The sequence below is a fragment of the Ambystoma mexicanum genome, chromosome 5p (genome assembly GCF_040938575.1).
Source record: "Ambystoma mexicanum isolate Mex_15411 chromosome 5p, UKY_AmexF1_1, whole genome shotgun sequence".
Lineage (NCBI taxonomy): Eukaryota > Metazoa > Chordata > Amphibia > Caudata > Ambystomatidae > Ambystoma > Ambystoma mexicanum.
In genome coordinates, this window is record NC_090930.1 from 278,463,009 (window position 1) to 278,486,215 (window position 23,207).

General features: G+C 39.0%; 1 protein-coding gene across 1 annotated transcript in view; it reads right to left on the bottom strand.

Moving 5' to 3' along the window:
- Positions 1-23,207, bottom strand: part of LOC138480909 (uncharacterized) — an 829,951-nt gene that overhangs the window by 784,324 nt on the left and 22,420 nt on the right. The window lies entirely within an intron of this gene.

Below are 23,207 nucleotides of genomic sequence, written 5' to 3' on the forward strand. Positions count from 1 at the left end.
GCTAGCAATGGCAATACTGCCATTATTAGGCACTGTCAACTCGAGAGTTCCTACAACAACAATGGTGGCAAATGTGTACAGTTTGCTTTAAAATATATTCTTACAGTAGTAAAATACTGGCATATGTTGTGTGCATAGGCATTGTGAAAAGCTGAACAGTGACAATGGTGGCTTACATTGTGAAAAAAAGGTATCATATTGTGTTGGAAAATTCTTCTGCGTACTGTTGTTGACAAGGCATCTACTGGATATTTCATTGTACACTAGACTACCAAAATTAAATTGTATGGCCTTTTACCAGAGTTGTTACTAAAAGTGTGCACAAAAAAACACCAATTTAAACGATTATTTAAAAGATATCCTCAGTGCTTGAGCCCCCACATTCTCTTTGTTTTTTTGGGGTTTCGCTTGCTGCGCTCACTCGCTTGTACTCTTAAGTGTAACAAAACTGTACGCACCTTCAATGAAAAAGTTCACCAACCACCACTGGCTTAATATGTTGCTTTGATAGTGATTAAAATAAGTGTGGAAACCCCCTCAAAGTCGCTTACCCCCATCATCCATACTGGAATGAGAATAATAAACAAAGTGGCATTACATGAGCAACATTAGCTGTCCACAGTGAGAGTACTTGTTGTTCCTCTGCATAGCTACAGGGCATTATCAGCCACAAGGAAGGTATACAGGCTGTGCTATAGAGGCAGGACAAAGATCAGTAGCCGATATGACAGAGGTAAACATACCCCAGCATAGGGAGAGAACTCCGATTAGCACCCTAACAGATTGCACCACTGCTGAAGCATGGGTAAGGAGAAAGATTGGAAGCAATGGCAATTGTACACATACCACAGCATAAAGAGAGGATGCAGATCTAGAGTTTGCAGGAAGTTGAGTTCACTCAAACACAGACTGCGATTAGAAGATGCTTTAGCTTTTTTACTTGGTGTTGATATTAATTTATTTATTTTTACATTTATAAAGCGCACAAAAACCCTGGGGCACCAAGGCCATGGCATGGGTTTACCAACAAACAAATTGTGGTTTGCAATATCCGGTGGTTATTATTATTATTATTATTATTATTATTATTACTATATATAAACCAATACCATAGCCATGTATATTGTGAATGTGAATTTATGAAGAACGTACCCTGAAAATTAAACTACTTTCAAGGTCTCACAATTTTGAAATATTTGGGATTGCCAAATTTGACAGATCAGCCACTTTGATTGTGAATGAGTTGGCCTAGATCACACACTTTGGGCTCAGTCTATAATGTTAGCACTTGACTGCATTGTTTCCCAATTGTTGTCAAGCAGCAAGATGCAATTATGTGTGACTGTCTGACTTTCATGAACTAAAAACAATACTTTCTTTTGTAGATTGGACTTGGAAAATAGACACATCACATGATAAACCAATGCTACAAAGAATACTTTCTTTTGTAGATTGGACTTTGAAAATAGACACATCACATGATAAACCAATATGACTATATATATATATATATATATATATATATATATATATATATATATATATATATATATCTTTGAAGCACTGAGAGGACGTCAGGCTGGGTGAGTAGCACTCTTCATAGTTTAGGAATAAACAAAATCCGGACATCCAAGTTGAAAAATAAGATATATTCTTTATTAGTGCCTTGCAAAGTGGCAAAATATAATTAAAAAGCCATGGAAATAAGGCTCTCCCAAGGTGCAAAAATATGCGCGTTTAGGAACGTTGACGCGTTTCGCGGCTTTCCTCGCCGCTTGATCATATATATATTTGAAGCAAACAATGAACCGCGAAGCAGCGGCTCACAGCGGCACTCCTCCATCCAGCGTTCCTCCAAACAAAGTGCGCCTCTCACGCATATTCCATTTGTAAAAAATGTCCTTTATTTTTGATATGGACTACAAAGAGCACACCCGTGAAAAATTGCAATAACACGTTTCACCCCAAACTGGGCTTCGTCAGATTATATAATATTATATATATACATATATATATAATATTTTGAACTACACAGTACTTCGATAATGTTTTAATGACTGTGGAGTGTATTTGACTTTGTTTGTACACTTGATACTGAGGTGTTTTACACCGTTGTAGCATGGCTGCCAGGAATCCACTAAACACTACCTTTATGTGGATGGGGACATTCTATGTTCTTGGATCATAGAGCATATTAAGCATTTTTAAGGAGTCCTTTTTCTGTGTCACTCCCTACCTACGTGAACAAGCGGTCAGAATACAGCGAAACGGGTCGTCATCCATCCAGGTTTTCCCTTCTGTTGTGCTGCCTGGACCTGCTGTCATGCCTTTTCCTTGCCTTTTCCTTGCTGAGACTGGACGTCCATTTCTCAGCTGCCCTCGGGAGTGCAACTCGCCGGATTTGCCCTGTTCCAGGGCATTTTTTTTGTTTGAAAAAATATAATAAACAAATATATATATATAAATATATATATATAAAAAAGACTCTGCGGTCTTTGTTTGCTTTTGTTTCAATATATATATATATATATATATTACACAGCCACGGTAGTGGCTGTGTAGTCATGGTTAAGTTGCTGTTTCCATAGGAAGAGCACTTTTTGGGCGGCTTATAACTTTGCTCTCCCTGGACGAATCCTCAACAAATTTTGCAAAAAAAGTATCTGGCCCACTGAATTTTTTTGCAAAGTTTGGTGAGGTTTGGTCCGGGGGGGGCAATGTTATAGGGGGGTCCCAAAAATTCTTTTTTTCCCATTGACAAAATGGGAAAAAAACTTTGCTCACGCCTACAGCCCAAACCGCTGGACGGATTTACACCAAATTTGTGGCAGGAGCGGCGGTTTGGCTCCGAAAGCATGCTTTTGTTAATTTGGTGTAAATCCATCCAGTAATGTTTTTGTAATTACCAAAATGTAAAGCAAACAAATTAGTGAAATCTATGTCCAGTCCGCGGACTTCACTTCTGATTGGCTGCACTGTCCGCAGACTGGCCTCTGATTGGTCAGAAAAAATTGCAAAGTCCGCAGACACCGGGACACGGCCGTTGATTGGACGGTGAGAAAATGTGAAATGCGTATGTTGCCTTGAAACACCCGCCATCTTGGAATCGCAGACTTTTTTGGGGTCCGCGAACAGCGCAGTGAAAATTCTTTTTTAAAAAAAAGCATTTCACTTGTCAAACTCGACAAACAATCTCTGGGGATGCGGGGGGTGAGGATTGGATTGAATATGGCCATAAGAAGCCAAAAAACGGGTTGTTTCACCTCCCCGTAAGTCCGCGAACACTCTGGATGTCCTGGAACAGTCCTGTGGTGTTCGTGGACCCTTCAGATGTCCTAGGTCATCTGTACCTATTTCTGCATTACAGAGTTGGGGAGAAGCAGTTTTGGATGGCTTATAACTTTTGCGCCACTCAATGAAACCGCATGTAATTTTGCAATTTTATTCTAGAACTAATCCAGAATGGTTCTGCAATTTTCTGGGGGGATTCTGTCAAGAGAGGGCAAAATTAGAGGGGGGGTCCCAAAATATTGTAAAGACATATAAATGTGGTGTCATTTGACGAATCTGCACAATATTTGGCAAAACAATTTTGGATCTAGATATAAATGGTTTTATAAAGTTTGGTGGGATTTTCTCAAAAGGGGGCTAAATTAGAGGGGGGGTCTCATCATTTTTTGATGGCTTATAACTTTGTGCTATTTGACGAATGTGGACAAAAGTTTTGAGAAAGATTACAGACTAAACCTTCAATGTTTGTGTAAAGACTGAATGTATTTTGTTGAGTGGGGGCTAAGTTATATGACTATTGTATGTACATACATTTTGACACTTTTTAAAAAATAAAACATGGGTGGACTTCGAGCAAACTTGTGCGGGGCATTGGAAAGGACATTAAAGCATGGTTTTTCAAATGTGCCCATGTTTTATTTTTTGACAAGTGTAATAATGTAGTTACAGTCATATACCTTTGTTGACTGAGGTATAGCCTGTGGCCGTGGGCAGTAGCCAGATTGTCTGGGTCATGGCATAAGGTTATGACACGGAGAATCTGGCAACGGGCCATGACCGCTAGGGACGGAAAATGGTGTTAAAGTGGCTATGTCTACCTAGGACGGCTATGTGGTAAAGTTATTCGAAGGTAGGATAGGTTTGAAAGGGAACAAAAGTGCTTGTGGTAATATGTTCATAGGGTTGTGCGGGCTGCCATGGCAAGGGAAGAGGGGCTGTGTATGGAGCCCCGCCTTCTCTTTCCATGTTGGCTGTCTTGGAAAAGGATTTTCCTTCCTTCTTATAGCGGGACGCCGCAGGCATCCCGCTATAGGAAGAAAAATCTATGTTTTAGCACCCTGGGTTCCCGCTTTGGGAACCAAGGGTGCTAATGGCCTTTACCCGCCATTTCAGGGGCTGCAATGGACGATAATGGTCCGCAGCCCTCCTTATTTATTTATTTATAACGCACCAATGCACGTAGACATCAGGCTGTGTGGTTACAGTATTTGTTGAGGAAGATGAGGTGGAGGAAGACAGCTTACTACTTGCTGAGAAAGGAATAACCTTTCTGAGAGCATTGCGGGCATTGGATTTGGTGTGGCGGCGCATGGAGGTGGTCCCTTAGGAGTACTGCCCAGATAGTCTGCGACTGAGTGTATTTCATTTTGGTAGCTTTAGCCTTTGGTACACTCCCACCAGTAGCAATGAACTGGCACACCCATGATTCGATCTTGGTGCTAGAATTAGGCACTTCCACTACCTCATCTTCTTGGTCCTCTTCATTGTCTTTGAAAGTAATTTTGTTGTGAAGGTCCTCCAGATGGTGGTGGCGGTGGCTCTTGTGGAGGAGGGATGGTAATAACTGATGTCATTTTTAAGATAAATAGCAGTTTTGATAAATTTCTTCCAAGTATGTACAATTACTAGATTGGTAATGGATAATGAGTACGAAAAGGTGTAGGGGGTGTGCTAGGGAAATTTTGAAGTTGAAAGTTCCTAGATCAGTAGAAAATGCAGTTCCGAACTGTCCGCGAAAGACGGATCTTATCGTGCAGTGCGGACGGGTTCTCGGACACGTCATCATGCTGCGCGCCAGTGTATGGGCATGTGGCACTGTCCGGAAGGTCCGCAATGAAGTCAGATGTTCGTAGATGTCTACGGATGCAAAACTAGTTGAAATAGTTGCAAAAAGTGTATAGAAGTGTTAAAAATGATTCTAAAAGGTGGGAAATGGCAGGCAGAGTTTTAAGGTGACACTTTGTAAATTGGACACAAATATTGTTATATTTGGTAAGTATGATATTAGTAAGTTGTAGGAAAATAGCATGCACTGGTAAAAACCCATGAAATTCACTGAAAAAACTTTGTTAAAGGGACATTATGGTTAAGTTGGACTAATAAAAACATGAAATTCAATGAAAAAACTTTGTTAAAGGGACATTATGGTTAAGTTGCACTAATACAAACCTATGAAATTCAGTAATAAAACGTTGTTAAAGGACGTTATGGTTACAATTAAAATCGAAAACCCCCTGAAATTCGCCAGTTATGGTAAGCTACGCAACCATAACTCGCGCCACAACCGTGCACTGCTAAGACTAACACCCAGGACATCAAAGATGACATCACAAATATCATTGATGACATCACATGTGCATTTACTTTTCATGAAAACTCTGTAGGAGCGATTCTTATAATGTTGACCAAAAAGTGTCAAGGATCATTTGAATAAATATCATGAGCTAATTAGTGCATTAAGCAATGCATTGATATAAATAGCATTCTATTATGAAGTTCTATCCAGTATACTAAGCAACTCATGCAGAAATGTCAGAAGATAGTGCACCTAATGGTACACACTTTACTATATAAACCAATTAATGAATATTATTTTGTATACATTTAACATATACATTTTTTTCTTTTACAGACCATACAAAAATTGCCACTACTGCAGAAAAAGAAGCGGTGGATAACACTCTGGAACACATTAACCAAAAAATGGACCAACTTATGGCAAATTTTAACGATTTAAAGAACTTTGTGGAAGATCACCTAAAACTACCAACAACATACCATTGTCCCACCTGTACTTGTCCTCCCTCACCATATCCCACTCATTTAACCCCAAACCCTCTCCATGGACCAAAACATTTTGATGACATTTCCATCCCTTCTTCACCTGATACCAATTATGTTGAAATCCCTAATTCTCCTGTTTTTGTTTCCGTTTCTGCCCCACCTTCTCAGTCATAAATTGTTTATATATGTCAAATAAAGTTACTTTTTTATATTGTGTTGTAATTACTTTCACTTCTTTGTGTTAAAACCAATTTAGGTGTCCACGGACAGCGCGGTTGTTCGGAATTGTTCGTAAATAAACGAAAATGTAAGTGTCCTGAGGACACTATATCTGTCCGTAATGTTCTCATGCAAGTTGAAACTGTTCTAAGAACACTCGTACTGTCCTGAAATGTCCGTAAATAAACGAAAATGGAGATGTCCTTAAGAACACTATGCCTTTTCGTAGTGTTCGCTAGCAAGTTGAAACTGTTCTAAGAACACTCCTGGTGTCCTGAATTGTTCGTAAATAAATGAAAATGGAGGTGACGCTATGTCTGTCTGTATTGTTCGCAAGTAAGTTAAACTGTGCTAAGAACAAACGGCTGTCCGTAACTGTTTGTTTTACGTGTGACGCACTTTTAATTAGTTCAGGACCCGAACACTGTCCGTAGAACATCAACACGCATGCGCAAAACAATGTCCGTACATTGGGTGTCCTGCGGACAGCCGCTTCCTTAGCGAACATGCTCACGAAGCAATCATGTGACCACGCCCACGCTGATCGCGTGTTCTGAATACAGACACTGTTCGTATCCCCGAACAGTTTAAAAGTACATTTCAAAGTAATCCACAATATTTTTCATTAAAAACTCAACATACCACAAATCCCACATACTAATCCTAAGTTTCCACATAGTTTTTGTGGCTTTTGAACCTTTTTTGGTGTTCGATCTGTCTTGCGGACGGCGCGCATGTCCGCGAACCGCGTACAACACCCCTATAAAAGACCACGCCCTAGAGCTCATTTTCATTGTGTTTCTGGCTATTCCACAGAGCACACTGCATTTTTCTGCATACTTTGCAGATTTTGAGATTTACATCTCCAAGACGATGACATCCATGGGTCCACTATTGCCACCTGGTGCTACATCTGCCTCAGCACCACCCCCACCCCCTCCACCACTACCATCTCCTCAAGGGCCTGAAGAGGGGAACAGGAGTGAGGATACAGAGGAGGAAGAGGAGGATGACGAGAATGAGGTAGATAAAAACCCTACTACCCGCCCTCGGCGTGATTGTTGGGTGTGGCGATTGTTTACCGTTCATGGGAATATTCCTAAGGCTCGTGCGAACCGTGTCACCTGCAATGAGTGGAAAATGGTACTCAGTCGCGGGAGGCATGGTGCGTACAGCTTTGGGACCACGACCATGAAGTGACACCTGAACTCATTCCACACTGGGGCCATTCGCCAGGTTGTACCTTGCGAAGAGCGTAGTAGGTTGATTGCCTCTACTTCATCCTCCGTTTCTGATCCTGTCACCACAAGGAACACCTCTGTGGGACAGCTTCTTCCTCAAGCTGCCTCACAGGCCATACAGAATTCTGATGACCCTTACCTTTCGAGGGTCACAGTTGTGTGTATGTACTGTGACACAGTACTCTGCAGGAGGGAGCGACTTCGGAGTGCTTTTGAGACTATCGTCTCAGAGCACGAGAAGACCTGCTCACTACCCAAATAAAACCCACTCTACATCTTCCTCTCTCAGCTCGCCCTTTCTTATCCCTGTGGTTGGTGTCCCCCCTTTGCCCTCCTTTCCCCTCCTCTCCTAGTGTGTTGTGTATAAAAAACCAAAAAAATACAAAATAACAAAAATCAAAAAAAATAAGGCTCTTTTCAGAGCCGCCTTTCACAGTTAAAAAATAGAAGTGAAGATAAATAAAGCAGGGCCCTTTGTATATCTTAAAAGTCAGCGGACAGGTCGCGAATATTAGAAAAATTGGGGTGCTACCCTATTGTAACCATTGCATTGTTCTCTGGGAGCAAGTGGTGGCTCTGAAAAGAGCCTTTGGGAGGTGTTTGTATGTCAAAAATGATAAATACTTAACACCTACTTCAAAATGGATGCTGTATTTCTAAAAAAGGTCGCAATGCATTTTGTACATTTCTCAGAAAAATCTGATTGCCAGCATAAGTAAGATGGACTCCATCTCTGCGAAAAATGTATGTACTACATAACATAATATTTTCATTGTGAAAAGAGGACATGCCAAAATCTCTTAGGAAGGCACAAACAGCCTTACTTGACATTACGCCTTGCTTTCTCCATTTGTGGACCACATGAGAAAGAACGAAGCCACATTTGTCTCTGAGCAATCCGTGAAAAAATTACTTTGGAATTTGGAAACATGTCCATGATCTTCTGAAGTCCTTCTTTCATTGCAAATTGCAAAGAAATTCCAGACACATGTCCTAAACTGTTCCCTCCACAATGAATTACAATTATGTCTGGATGTTCCTCTATCTTCAAAGTTGCACAGAGAGGTAGCAAGTCCAACCACTTAATTCCACGCACTCCATGCCAGTGCACTTCCACATGTGGGAATCCAAGATCTATAGATACTCCACAGCTTTCTGCATGCACCTTCAACCAATGTATCCACGAGTCTCCCAAAATCCACACAATCTGTTTTTTGAAACACTCAGCCATAGATATCTGTTCTTCTCTCAGCAAAAAGAATATCAGAGAAAACCTCTCCTAGCACAACACACTCACTAAACTTTACTGACCAATCCCTTGCTACATTCAATCTCATTGGCATGCCTCCCCACCCCAAATCCCCCGGATGTAATATGCGGTGTCCTAGAACTACCACCATGTCCGCGAACATATCGTAACATTGACAGCCCTTCTACCATTTCCACTTCACTCTCTGTACCATTCCCTCATTGGATGTAGCTAAGAAATCACATGACCATCCACCAATCAAATCCAAGACCTCTACATGTAACTGCATCATCATAGATCAGTGCAAATGTACGGTGAATCTCTCGGAGTACAAGTCTCATACCATTGGCAAGCACGATCTACGAGAAATACTATACAAGTCTCCAAGATTTCTACTTGCAGCTTCGTCCATATCCATATGCATGAACACAAACTACAGGTATGCATATTTTCTATACAGTACATGAACACATTTTCTAACCGACTTTTACCTTCTATAATCTGTGAAATGAATCTACGATCATTTTTTCATTGTCCTAAAATGAACTGTGACTTACAAACCTTTATATCGTTTAATTTCTTCATACACACACACACATGCAAATAATGTTAAATCAACATTTTTGAAATAAAATATATAGATTACATATAATCAAACAATATTACATGCACACTCTATGATCAAATCTCAAACAATAATATTTGTACAAACACATAATTGGTTTTAATTTTTTCAATTTATATAATTACTTACATTTATATAGGACAAGCAGGCTATGGCATTGACTCACTATTACGTGGAAAAGCAGGCTATGACATTGACTCACTATTACGTGGAAAAGCTTAGTTACAGGAATAGTGGTATACAGTGCTACATTATGAATATCACAAGCCATAGTAAAGATATTTTCTTTCCTACAGTTAGTCATAAGATAGTTTTAATGGTTTTGAGGAAGGCGCTGAGCATTTCAATTTAAAAATTCTATGTCTAAATTAAAAACAGTGCTATATACAAACCAAATTACTAATTTCTTTCTTTTACAATTGCAGTGAAGACCATTCTCCAGAAAAGAAGCAGCCGAATTTGAAGTACAAAGAACAACTAAGAAGCAAACTGCTCATTTTAGAAACAAAGTAAGTCAAATGTTACCATAATGTTTGAATTATTACTCAAACACACTGTAAGGTTAATTCATGCTATTTTTGTGCCTAAAAATAGAGATTCCGCACCATTCTGACCAAAAATACCCCCGTCTTAAACAGTGATTTACTGGCAGAATGGCCCACAACTTCCTATTTTTCGACACACAAATTACCCAACTGAGCCACTAGATTTTAGATGTTGTAGAACAAACAACTGTTTTAATTGTATAGCTTTAGATATACTATTTATACTTCTCCAAACCACTGGCTTCTTTTTTCTGTCATCTGAACCCCAGTTTAGTAACACATTATTTCAAGAATACCCATCCCTAGTAGTTGTACTTCCCAAAGCACAATCACACACCATTACATACATCTTTATCATCTTACTCAAACACTCATGCACACAACACTCATGCATTCCAGAACACCCCAACCCATACCTTCTGTATTTATTTCAACAGACCCTAAAGAATGCCTACCAAAAAGCAACTCCGTTGAAAGGAACGCAGAAGTAGAGCAAATGAAAAGAAAACTCTCCAACATAAACATCCATCTATAGCAGAATTTGTCAAAAAGTAAAACAAACCAAAAAACAATTAACAGAAAATCAACTATCACTACAAATAAAACTTCTTCTATAAATCTTGATGTAGTACAAAGTAAGCATACCAAGAAAAGCATTTTAGCCAAAATGTTCCGTCACAAAGTCCTTCAAAATCTTATGAAAACAGGAGAGAAACCAGGTTCAGCACTTCAAACCTATCGTAGAAAAGTAATCTTAGAAGCGTTGATAGACAATGCAATTCTTCTCAGAAGAAAGTTATTTATTTTTAGTGTTAAACAGAATAAAACCACTAACAAAACTAATAACTAAATTACAAAAAAGACTTCTCAATAAACGAAATGTCAACAGAAATAACTTCTTAAATATCTGTGGAGGTGAATGGAGTCACACTACAAGCACAGAACCATACTTTAATGAAGAAGCGTACAAACAAAAGCAAACAAATACAATTTCCATACATAGCAGTGGTCAAGGTTATGAACAAGTTAATAATACCATAATGGAACAGGAAGTACTCCTTACAAAAATATGCCCTGAAAACGTAGATTTACCCCTCCATTCAACTGAATCAGAACATCTAGTGTACAAATGGCCATGCACGTCAATGTGTAACATTCCCAAAAAAATGTTCAAGTCTTTATGCCAATTCCTCAATCAATATGTGAAAAGCAAAGACAAAATCAAAATTAAACTACTGCAAAATATGGATGCTTGTCCAGTACGCAAGTACACAGGACTACAAGGACATTCATTGGTCTGCATTACATGACCTACTTGCAAAACAACCTTCCATGATATCAAAAGGATATCAACACATCATGCAAGTATAAGAAATCTAGTTTATAAACTGTACTATGCTAAAAGTCCTGCTTTAGCACTAGCCAATTTAAATAACATTCTTCTACATGGTACACCAAAAGACCTACTAAAAGAAATCGACTATTTCCAGACAAAATATTTTGGAAGTGAAACCCACTTACAAGATGAATTAGCTGTAAACCAACTTTGTAACAATTCTACACATGGCAACCTTTCACTACACACATACAAAAAAGAAATACTAAAATTTGAAAGTACTTCAGCTGAAGTACCAAACCACATGTGTGTATGTTGCCGCAGAACTTTTTATAAAAGTAACACAAAAACTGTAGACCTATCATACAAAATAGAAGACAATGAAGAATCTAAATGGTTTGAATTAGCTCTCTACCTTATAGCAGAAAACAAATACGAAATAACTGACCCCATAATACTTTGCAGTTACTGCACTACAAAACTAGACAACAACCAAACTCCTTCACGTGCTATCACAAATAACTTGGAATTATATCCACTACCAAAACCCCTTCAACAACTTAATTTATATGAGAGCATCATAATTCAAACAGTGCACCCATTTCAAGCAATAATACGCCTTCAACCAAAAACTGCAAAATTACCTCCCTCTGAATTAGTGAAAGGTATTTGTGGAAAAGTAGTGTATTTACCATTAGATCTAAAAGAAAATGTGCACACTCTAGGAGTGCAACGTCCAATGCAACAATCTTTAATTATCTTAAAGAGAATAATGAATATTACAAATATTACAAAGAAATTAATATTGAAGAAAACTTGAAAGATACAACTGAAATAATTCAAGTGACACAGGAAGCTGGTCAATTTGAGCTCCTAGATCCTGCTACAATATCAAACACTTTACACCATTATACAATTCATCCATTGCACTCTAATGACACCATAGAAACGTACCAAATGCGTCAAACAAAAGGATCACCAATCAGCATATGGGAAAAAAGTATAGAAGCACGTGCTTTTCCTCTACTCTTTCCGACTGGCAAAGGAGGAAGATACAATGATAGACCTATTCAAATATCAGCATCAGAATATCGCTCATTACGAATGTATTTTGAAGATCCCAGATTTCGACAAAATGTGGAACACATATTCCACCTACTCTTTGAAAGTGAACTAGCAACTTTATGTTACGGAATTGCACACATATTAAAATCAGGATCACACTTTCAAAATATGACAGCTACACAATTATTACAAAAAGTTCAACAAAAAGATGAGGTTTTACAAGCAAATCTTACAAATCTATTAGCAAATATGCATGGTACTAAAGAGTACTGGTTTCCACGTCATGGAGATGTACGTTGTATGATCAGAAACCTTGGCCCACCCACTTGGTTTGTTACATTAAGTTGTGCAGAATATGCATGGGAAGATTTACATGCTTTCCTACGCATATCAAACGAAAACAAAACAAACATAGATATACTAACACCTGGAGAACTTTGTTCTCAGGATCCTGTTAATGTTTCAAGATATTTTCACCATCGCTTCATTGCTATGCTACATTTTATTTGTAATAAAATTGTTCCTCCCCTTGGAGAATTGCAACACTTCTTTTGGAGAAAAGAATACCAAGCCAGAGGAGCACCACATGTCCACATGCTTTTATGGATTAAAGATGCTCCTAAATTTGGTCAAGACAGTGATGCCACTGTTTTACAGTTTATTGAAAAATATGTCACTTGTGAAATTCCATCAGAATCCACAAATAGTGATCTTCATGCAAATATTTTACAATTCCAAAGACACAAATGTGGCAAATATTGTCGTCGCAAATACAAAAACAAAGGGAAATACTACACCAAATGCCGATTTGGTTTCCCTAGACCAGTTACAAATACAGGTCAAGTGAACACCCTCATGTCTTCAGTTAGACATAGTGTTAAAGTTAAGTCACCTAAAAATACATATTGCATAAAAGGAAAAGAAGAAGAAAAATGTATCAATGATTACAATGCAATTATTGCCCACTTATGGAATGCAAACATAGATGTGCAGTACATTGCAGACAATTCTACTGCAGTTGCACGATATGTCACAGCATACTTAACCAAATCAGAAAAGACAGAGCTCCAAGACCTCTGGAATGACCTCTCATCAGATAAAACAGTGTCTCAGAAATTATACAGCTTGGGCATAAAAATGCTGTCCCATAGAGAATGTGGATCCTATGAAGCAGCTGATCGATTAACTGGTACTGCATTGTATGGTAAATATGCAAATATAGTATGGCTAAGTCTTGGTCCAGCTAAATCTAGAAAAAGAGTTCTAAAATCATACGAAGATATAGAAACAATAGCCAAACATGATCCCAACAGCCAAGACATTTTAAAAAACAATTTATTGGACACATACTACCCAAACAGGAGTACCACTTTGGAACCCAGGTGTCTATACCACATAGCCCAAAACTACACATACAAAAATAATATAAAACCTGATGAACAAAACCGTAAATACAAAGTGACAAACTGTGAAGGCAGCTTAGTAAAACTCACCAGACCAAATTTAATTAATCATATCAAATTGTCATTAAAGATTCCTCAACATAAAGAAGTATATTACATGTCCCTGCTACAACTCTTTAAACCATGGAGAAAAGAAGAAGAAATACTAGATAACTATGACTCATATGAAGACGCTTTCAAAGCAAATGAAAGCAGTATAACTGATGTAAACTTTGCACAGTACAAAACATTGTTGCACAATGAACAGCAACACGAAGAAGAACTCCAGGCCCAACTAGAAAGGACACTCCTGACAGTAGGCAACCTTCTGTCACAGGAAGCCAAGAACCACTGGGAGACCCACTAATAACAAATTAGGCAGAATTAGCTATGATAGAAGTAGAAAACACCATGTGTCAGTATGAAGATAAAGAAGACTTAACTAAACTACAATCAAAGCTAAACAATGAGCAACGTAGCATTTTTCAAGAAGTAACAAAAGAAATTGCACATGGTGTACAACATGAAAACAAAGAATGCACCTGTCAAAATTACAAATCTATAATATTGTATGTCAGTGGTGAAGCTGGTTCTGGCAAAACATTCCTAATCAAAATCATCAGTAAGTTCCTTCAACAATTGACAAACAACAAACTGTCAGCTGTTGTCACTGCCCCCACAGGTTTAGCTGCCTACAACATAGGTGGTGTCACTTTACACCGATTACTACTCCTGTCAGTAGAACACCAAAACAAATTAGATTATTACAAACTTTATGCAGAAGCTGCAATGGAACTACGCAGAGTATTGAAACAAATGAAAATGCTACTAATAGATGAAGTGAGCATGGTGTCCAACCTAATGTTGGCTTTGATTCACCTCAGATTACAAGAAGTACTCAAAACAAACTATGAAGAGCTCTTTGCAGGAAAACACATTATTGTTTTCGGAGATCTTCTTCAATTGACACCAGTAATAGGTGAGCCTATTTTTAAAACATTAGGACACAAACTCTTCCGTAAAACTGTTGGCAGCATCGGAAATGTCAACCTTTGGCAACATTTCCAATACAGAGAATTAACAGAAAACATGTGCCAATCTGCAGATCTCACTTATGCCAACATCTTAAAAAGTATCAGAGTTGGTATATTTTCTAAAGAAGCAGAAGCAATATTGAAAACCCGGCACATTCATGCACTTTATGGTGATAATGCATGTGCTACAGATGTTATGGAACAATTATCCCACAAAAATGTCAATTGTATGGCCTCAATGCCAACTCTTGCAAGCTGTTTCAAATTCAATGAAATAATGTTAAGTAAAGAAATGTAACCAATAATGGAAATTAGCGCCGCAGACCAACTAGATGTACATGGAATGACGCTACCCATGTGTGACCAAGCCACAACAAGACTAAATAGTTTATAAAAATCAATCTCAAACACAGCAGGCTTGGAAAAGATATTAAAATTATCCTTAAATTGCAGAGTAATGCTGAAACGTAACCTTGACGTGGACCAAGGACTAGTTAATGGAGCACTGGGTACAGTTGTTGGCTTTCAAACATACCCACGTGACAACAAAATTCAGTTTGTCAATATACTCTTTGACACACTTTCAGAAGTAAAAAGAATAGGATGCTCAACAGCTCGATTCCTTCTCTTCAAAGACATGTATGTACGCAGAGAACAATTTTCTCTAACTCTTGCATACGCAGTCACCATTCATAAATCACAAGGTCTTACCCTAGACAAAGCAATGATAGACATTGGTAACACAGTCTTTAAAGAAGGCATGAGCTACGTAGCACTATCACGCTTATGTACACTTGACGGTCTATTTCTAATCAACTTTGATGCAAGTAAAATAAACGCTGATATTCCTTGCATTTTAGAATACAATAGACTTCGTTCACTATACACTCCTCATCTAAACACATATTATGTTCCACAAAAAGTAAAACATTATAAAAGAAAAATAAATCAAACAGAAACTGCAAATCCTCCAAAGAGAGTAAAAGAAAGTAATACTTCATCAAGTGCCACAAGCAAAAAAGAATCAATTAGGGAAAGTAAACCAGGTACCTCTTCAAAGAAGGAAGACAAACTCCAAAAAAAGCAGTCAGATACAGAACTACCTGGTCCATTTAAACTCTCAAAGATAGTTGGTGTAAATTGCTACGCAAATGTAGCAATTAATATTCTATTCAATTACCACCAATTGTTGAGAACATTTACTTACACAGTACAGACCCATTGTGTTTGCAAATGTTAGTACTTCACAGAAATGCAGCAAACAATCCTGACAACACGTATAGTGTTTATGGAATAAGACAACAATTGGACTACTCTGCCGGAATGGTGAAATTCACTATAAACTCACAGGAAGATCCACAAGAATGTCTAATGTACTTACTATTAGTACTGGAAAACAAAAACATACCTATAAAAGAAATCTTCCAGATTTCATACATGTGGAAACATACATGCACTCTCTGCAACAATGTGACACAAGAACAAATCCCCAATGAACGCTTTGTGTATATATCAATACCTAATTGTGAATCCGTTCCATTTCAGCAACTTGTACAAAATGCAAACCATGGTAGATTATGTTCGACCTGCAATTCAGATGATACAAACACATAATAAATACGTAATACTAATGCTTCTACGTTACAATGCAGATGGTACCAAAAACAACTGCAAGCTGACTGGATTCACACATGGTCAAATATCACTTGGTAGGAAAACCTTCACAACAATAGGTATAATCTACCACGCAGGAGCCACAACCAATTCAGGGAACTACACTGCATACATAAAAAAGAAATGTGGATGGTTTGAATGTAATGATAGTACCATTACTCTAAAGCAGAGATTACCAGCAAATCTTACACACGCTTATTTAATTTTCTTAAAACCAAAATTTAATAACTAAACTGTACTTAATCCTTAAGTACACTTGTAGTAAATAAAATATAAACTGTCACAATATTCCAAAAGCTATCTAACTGCCCTAAGATGCTACAACAACTAATCAGATAAATTAATACCACTCAAATAGAGAAAAAAACAGACAGAATACGCCAATTGGTATCTAACTGTCCCAAAATTTAGAAATATCCAAACAGATAAATAAATTCCACGAAATTATATAAAAAATAAACAGTTAGAATACGCCTACTGGTATCTAACTGCTCCAAAATTTTACAATATCCAAACAAATACCTAATATCTTACAGCTCCCAAAAACTGGAACAAGCCAATGTATAAAGCATTAGCCAGAAATAACAAGTAAACACTGAAAACAAACAAACAAATAAACTTTAGCATAACACAAAAAGGTTTTTTTTTAAATCCAACATGGATTTTTTTTCTCCCACCGACCCAATGATTTTAGCAACAAACACAGAAACTGAGCAAATTGCAGAGTACTCTGGTTGGTCATCTACTAAATATGAGGGTAAAAAAAAAGAAGAAAATGTTGATTGTACAATGTAATAAGTCTTTATAAAATACTAATACTAACATGCTATTTTCTTTTATCACAGAAATGAACAAGAAAAACATGGACTCCCGTTACTAAACCAAATAGTAAGTATAACATGATAAATACAACCATCGCAGCATATCACACCCATATTGGCTTATAACAATGTTCCTTATAAATTTGTTTTTGACCCAAAGTTATAAGCCACTAGGAGTGTGATATGCTGCGGTGCTTGTGGCCAGAGCATAGACTCTTGGGTGCATGGCATATGAGTGTGATATGCTGCGGTGGTTGTGGCCAGGGCATAGAGTCTTGGGTGCATGGCCAAATGGCCATGCACCCAACATTCTATACCCTGGCCACAACCACTGCAGCATATCACACCCATAGATTCAAGCATTGCAACCATTTTAATGTCCGCGGACACAAGGAAGTTCCTAGAACACATACAACTTGCCAGAGGACGATACGGACAGCGTCCTCAGGACACCCCCATTTTCTTTATGTACGAACATTTCAGGACACCGCGAGTGTTCTTAGAACACTTTCAGCTTGACAATGAACAATACAGACAACGTCTTCAGGACACCCCCTGCAAACATTCCAGGACCCCACGAGTCTTCTTAGAACACTTTCAACTTGACACCGAATCCATTCTGCTTATTTACGAACATTTCAGAACAGCCGTGTTGTCCGCAGACAAATCAAACACAACAAAAGCGTCTAGCACATAAAAAAATACAACATTGCACCTATCTCATACTCCCCCACTCTCCCCAAACACTCTTACACACCAACACACTCCACTAAATGCAATTTTTAAAGCAAGTGTCACCTCGCTGTCCGCGGTCGTCCGTGAATGCAAGATGTCGGGCGCCACCAAAAATCTGAAGCGCTCCACGCCGTCCAATCAGCGAACACGTCAGATGTCCGCGGACATCGCGCATCCCGCTCGGCCAATCAGGGCACTGTCCGCGGAGCGAACCAGGAAGTCCGTCCGCGAAGCGAACGGAGATATCACTAATTTTTTTGCCTTACATTTTGGTCATTTTAAAAAAAACTACTGGATGGATTTCCACCAAATTTGCAAAAGCACGCTTTCGGGACCAAGCCCCCGCTCCTGCCGCAAATTTGGTGTAAATCCGTCCAGCGGTTTGGGCTGTAGGCGTGCGCAAAGTTATGTCTATGGGAAAAAACAAACATTTTGGGACCCCCCTATAACTTTGCCCCCCCTGGACCAAACCTCTCCAAACCTTGCAAAGTAATTCAGAGTGGGCCATATACTTTTTTTGCAAACTTTGGTGAGTTCTAAGCCACCCAAAAAATGGTCTTCCTATGGAAACATCAACTTAACCATAACTACATGGACGCTACCGCGTCCATGTAATATATATATATATATATATATATATATCTTTTGTTAAAATCTGTGCAAAAGGAGAAAGATTGTAGCTTTATTTTCTCTGTAATAAATGGAAGCATTAAAAGTATCAGTGGGTCTATGTTCTCACATCCCCAGTTTATTTTTTTGCTGAGTTTTTACGGCCGAAAAAACTCCACGAAAAATAGGCTGGCGTTGTAATAACGTTGTACCGTATTACTATGTGATGCAAAAAAATATCTCATCTGGGTTGTCTGCTCTATTTTAAAGATTTATACGCACCCAGGGAAAGAACATTTGTGATTAGTTTAGCTGCTTGTAGTCATTATTTGACACAGACTTGCAGATTGTTGTTAATGGTGTGAAGAAATACATTTGAAACTGCACAAAAAGCAAACTGTTATTATGTCAATTGAGCAGACCACAAAATAAGCTTGCTTGAGCACTGTATATTTTGTTGGAATTTCTCCTGTCTTTCTTCTCAAAGGGCCTACATCATAAGAAAGAGCATGCAAACGTCTAAGCAATGGCATCAGAATGCGAGAAGGCAAACCCTTCCACCGAAGACAGCACAGTACTATACAAGGACATTGTTTGTCCAGGATCACAGAATAGTTAAGTGGTAAAGCCTGATATGGGCATTGACTGCTTAACTACAAAGTGCCTAATCACCTCGTCTGACTAATGCATTATGATCTGTATTGGGGTGGCTAACCTGTGCTCACAAACCTCGTTTGGAGGCACCACACACTGCACCAGCACCTATTGTTGCTTTGTTAATTACTATAACTAAGCTTTTCTGGTGCAGGTAAGTTGTTCTACTGGCAGGCAAGGCAGGTGTTACGATCATCAAAGTTTATATGATCTCCCAGAGAGACATGCTAAGTTAGTCTTGGCAGGATTTGGAACTGTTAGTTGGCCCTATGAACACATCTCTAAAATGAGTGCTCAACACACTGGGCTATCTACGAAACCATTGTAGCACTCTATTCAAACACATACATTTCAAATTTGGTTATTTGAAATGATCAATATATCCCTCCTCCCCCACCCCAAAAAGGTGAAAATGTGACATAAGTTGAGCTTTGGTGAGCACACAAACTGTATGTACTACAGTGAACAGAGAATATGCTACAGAATTATTGATCTACTCAGACCTTAATTATTAACAGCAACCAGACATGTATCATATTATGCCATTTATTTTTATTTATGATTCTTCGTATCAGGCAACCAGGTGGGGGCCCTCCCAGTGTTTAAAGTGTGTTAACTTGTTAGCACAGTGATCAGTATTCCAGTTAACTCAAGAACAGCAGCATCTTCCCATCCCAAACTCATCCCCTTCCCATGTCACAGTTTGGGCCCAGGGGGATTGAGGAATGCATGCACTTGCTACTCAGGCCACAGCCTGCCTCCGCCACTGGTGATTGTAGCATGAATCCCAGAGTGTATTTAAAAACCCATTGTAGTTTTAGGCAGGGGACCGAGTTGAAGGTGCAAATCAGCACTTGTTGGACGGATCCTTAAAAAGGTCAGCTGGAGAATGGATTCACTTTTCATGGGCTGAGCAACATAAGTAGGACAGAGAGAAATTGGAACCTCCTGAACATAGCTTTCAAATTGCCCCTTTTCATGTGTGTCAGCTGCAGCTTAACTTTGCATAAACTTTGTCTGGTAGGACCAAAATTAAAATGAGAAAACAGAATGTACAAGTTCCAGAATACAAAGTGATGTTGGCTGATATATCAGGGAAAGCTTTTTTATTTTTTATTTACATTTTATTGTGTAATGGTTAATATTAAACCTTACCCAAAATTCTTATAAAATGAAAATATCGATGAATACAAATACACAAATTCATCATCATACATTTTGATCAAATTCATCTTAATGGCAATATAAAAAATCGTTACGACTATCCATTCATAATATCACAAATATTAAGTGAACACTCCTACGGACCGATCCCTGCTGGATTCAGTGTTTAAGATCTGGTGTCGGACTGTTTTAGGGAGACTAGAGTACTGCGTCCAGAGCACAAGCATGTTTTCCCCTATTCAGCTGGGCTTCAGGCCAGGCCTGGGAGCAGCAGAGCAGCTTCTGTATCTTTATTTGGTAATAGCACGCTCGCTGTTTATGAAGGAGCAGCCTATCTTTTTGGCTTTCATGGATCTGAGGACTGCATATGATAAGGTTAGGTTGTAGAGTGTACTCGGAGCCATGATGTGCCCATCTGCATTGGTGAACTTAATGGAGATATTGCACCTCTCCACAGTGGCTCGAATTAGGACTTCTAGTGGTGGTCAACGCACCCCTACTTTCCGGGTGCAATGTGGGGTGTGCCAAGGTTGTCTATTGGCTCCCTTGCTTTTTTGTCTTTATTCTAACAGCTTATATGAACATCTATTGTAATCCTCCTCTGACTGCTCTAGGCTGGCCAACAGGCGTTTGCCTTTACTTGCCTATGCTGACGATACCGTCTTATTAGCCTGCACCCCCAGATCATGACAACGCTTGGTCGATGACTATTCTTGTTTCATGAACACTCTAGGGCTTAAGATAAATGCACAGAAATCGGCCGTTATGGTTTGTTGTGGGAGAAAGAGTCTCCCAAGGTTTTTAGCTATCTCCTGCAAAGGGGAGCCAATCCCTAGAGTGAATCATTTAGACTATTGAGAGGTGTGATTTTCTGAAATATTTGGGGCCTAGGCACACATCGAGAAGCAGTCACAAAGATTCAAACAGGCAACCGGGGGTAGGGGGGTAACCAGAGCGCAGAGTTTGTTTAAAGCGAAGTCGATAGAATTTGTGCTGAAAGTTTACCATGGTAAAGCTGCTTCTGTGGCAAGATATGGTATGGTGCTGTGGGGCTTTGGTAAGCTTGGGCCCATCCAAGTTGCTAAGAATGATTTTTTTAAGAACATTTTGGGCCTGCCTGGGTCTACCCCCAATTTTGCAGTCCACTGGTTTCTGGGTGATCTGGCCACATCCTTACTGGTCAGTCCTTGGCAGAGGATTTGGGGGAACCCTAAAGCTTTTTTGACCCAGGAATTTATGAGGTACTTTGTGCGTAGGGACCCCTACTTTATCCCATGGCTCACATATGTAAAAACGAGCTTGGCCAAAGCAGGGGTGGATCATTGTTTCCATAGGGTTTCAAAGTCTGCGAGAATAAGAGTGCTCCAGTCTCTCTTGGCCAGAAGAAAGTCTTTGGAGCTCATGTAGCCATCTAATAGGACACATTTGATCATCACGTCCCCCAGCATCTAAAAATATCTGCGCAAGGCCAATCACCCGTCCCATCGCTTTCCTGTCTCAAGGGCCTGTTTTAACTCTATACATTTGAGAGCTGTGATGTCGGCTTGGTCTAAAGGGAGCGTGGATCACTCATGTCCCCTTTGTAGGGCATCTAAAGAAGACCTGGCTAATTTTCTTCTTTTTTCCGCTACTTTTTTACTGATTAGGGACCAAACATTGAAGCCCGTCTTGCAGGCCCGGGGCTTTCGAAGTTATGAGCATGCACTTTATTGTCTGTTATGTGCAGATTCAGCTCAGGTGAGGTGGGCCATTTTGACGTTCCTTAAACGTGCCTTTTCATTAAGAGAACTTTTATTAAATTGTGACTGTTCATGATTTTACAGTTTTGTTTGGAAGTCTTTATGATGATTTTATTTGTTTAATGTTTTATGGATATTATGATGTAATTTGTTGTGTTTTTATGGTATGCTATGTCTTAATGAAGTAAACTTTATTGGGACACTGTTAAGGAGGAGGAATAATTAACTGCATAAACCTCAGAGCTGCTAATGTTAGCACACACTGTTTACTCACCGGAATGCATTGCCAATGCTCCAGTGAATTTATTGATGTAGAGCAAGACACAAATCTGTCTAAATTAAAACTTGATGAAAGCAAGGGCACTCCAAAGAAGCAAAGCCTCCAGTTCGGAGGAGGCCAAACAGGAATGGCAAGTACAATCACAACATGCCATTCCTAATCTAGCCCCCAGAACTTCGTGAGTAGCTAATAGATTCCATCTAAAGCACATACATAGGTTTTCCATTTATAGCTCAGAATTGTTATTAAATATGTCTGTAATAAGCCCAAGATTCTTTCTTCTCTGGGAAAATTGCAATACAATGTATAGCTCAGGATTGATTCTTGCATAACGAGCCACTATGATTCCCAAGGCTTTTTATGGCTTGGGAACTGCTTTTAATTAGAGCAATGGGTGCCCACTCCAATCCTTTCTTGGGGGGACTCACATTTGATGATAAAAGCATTAATAACATTAGTGGATTGTCCGGTGTAAAGATCTTCATATAAAGATAGGAGAGGAGAATCCTGGAATTTGGCAAGAGCAACCTCCAGTTCAAGGTAGCAAGTCCAGCTCCTAGCGAGTGACCAGAATTGGAACACAGGCTGGCAGATTTAGAACTCATCTCCACAACCAGCCTTCCAATTTATTAAAGACATTATCATCTACCGAATCGGTGCGTTCCGGACTGTATATTAGTGTTGTTACAGCTTTTACTCT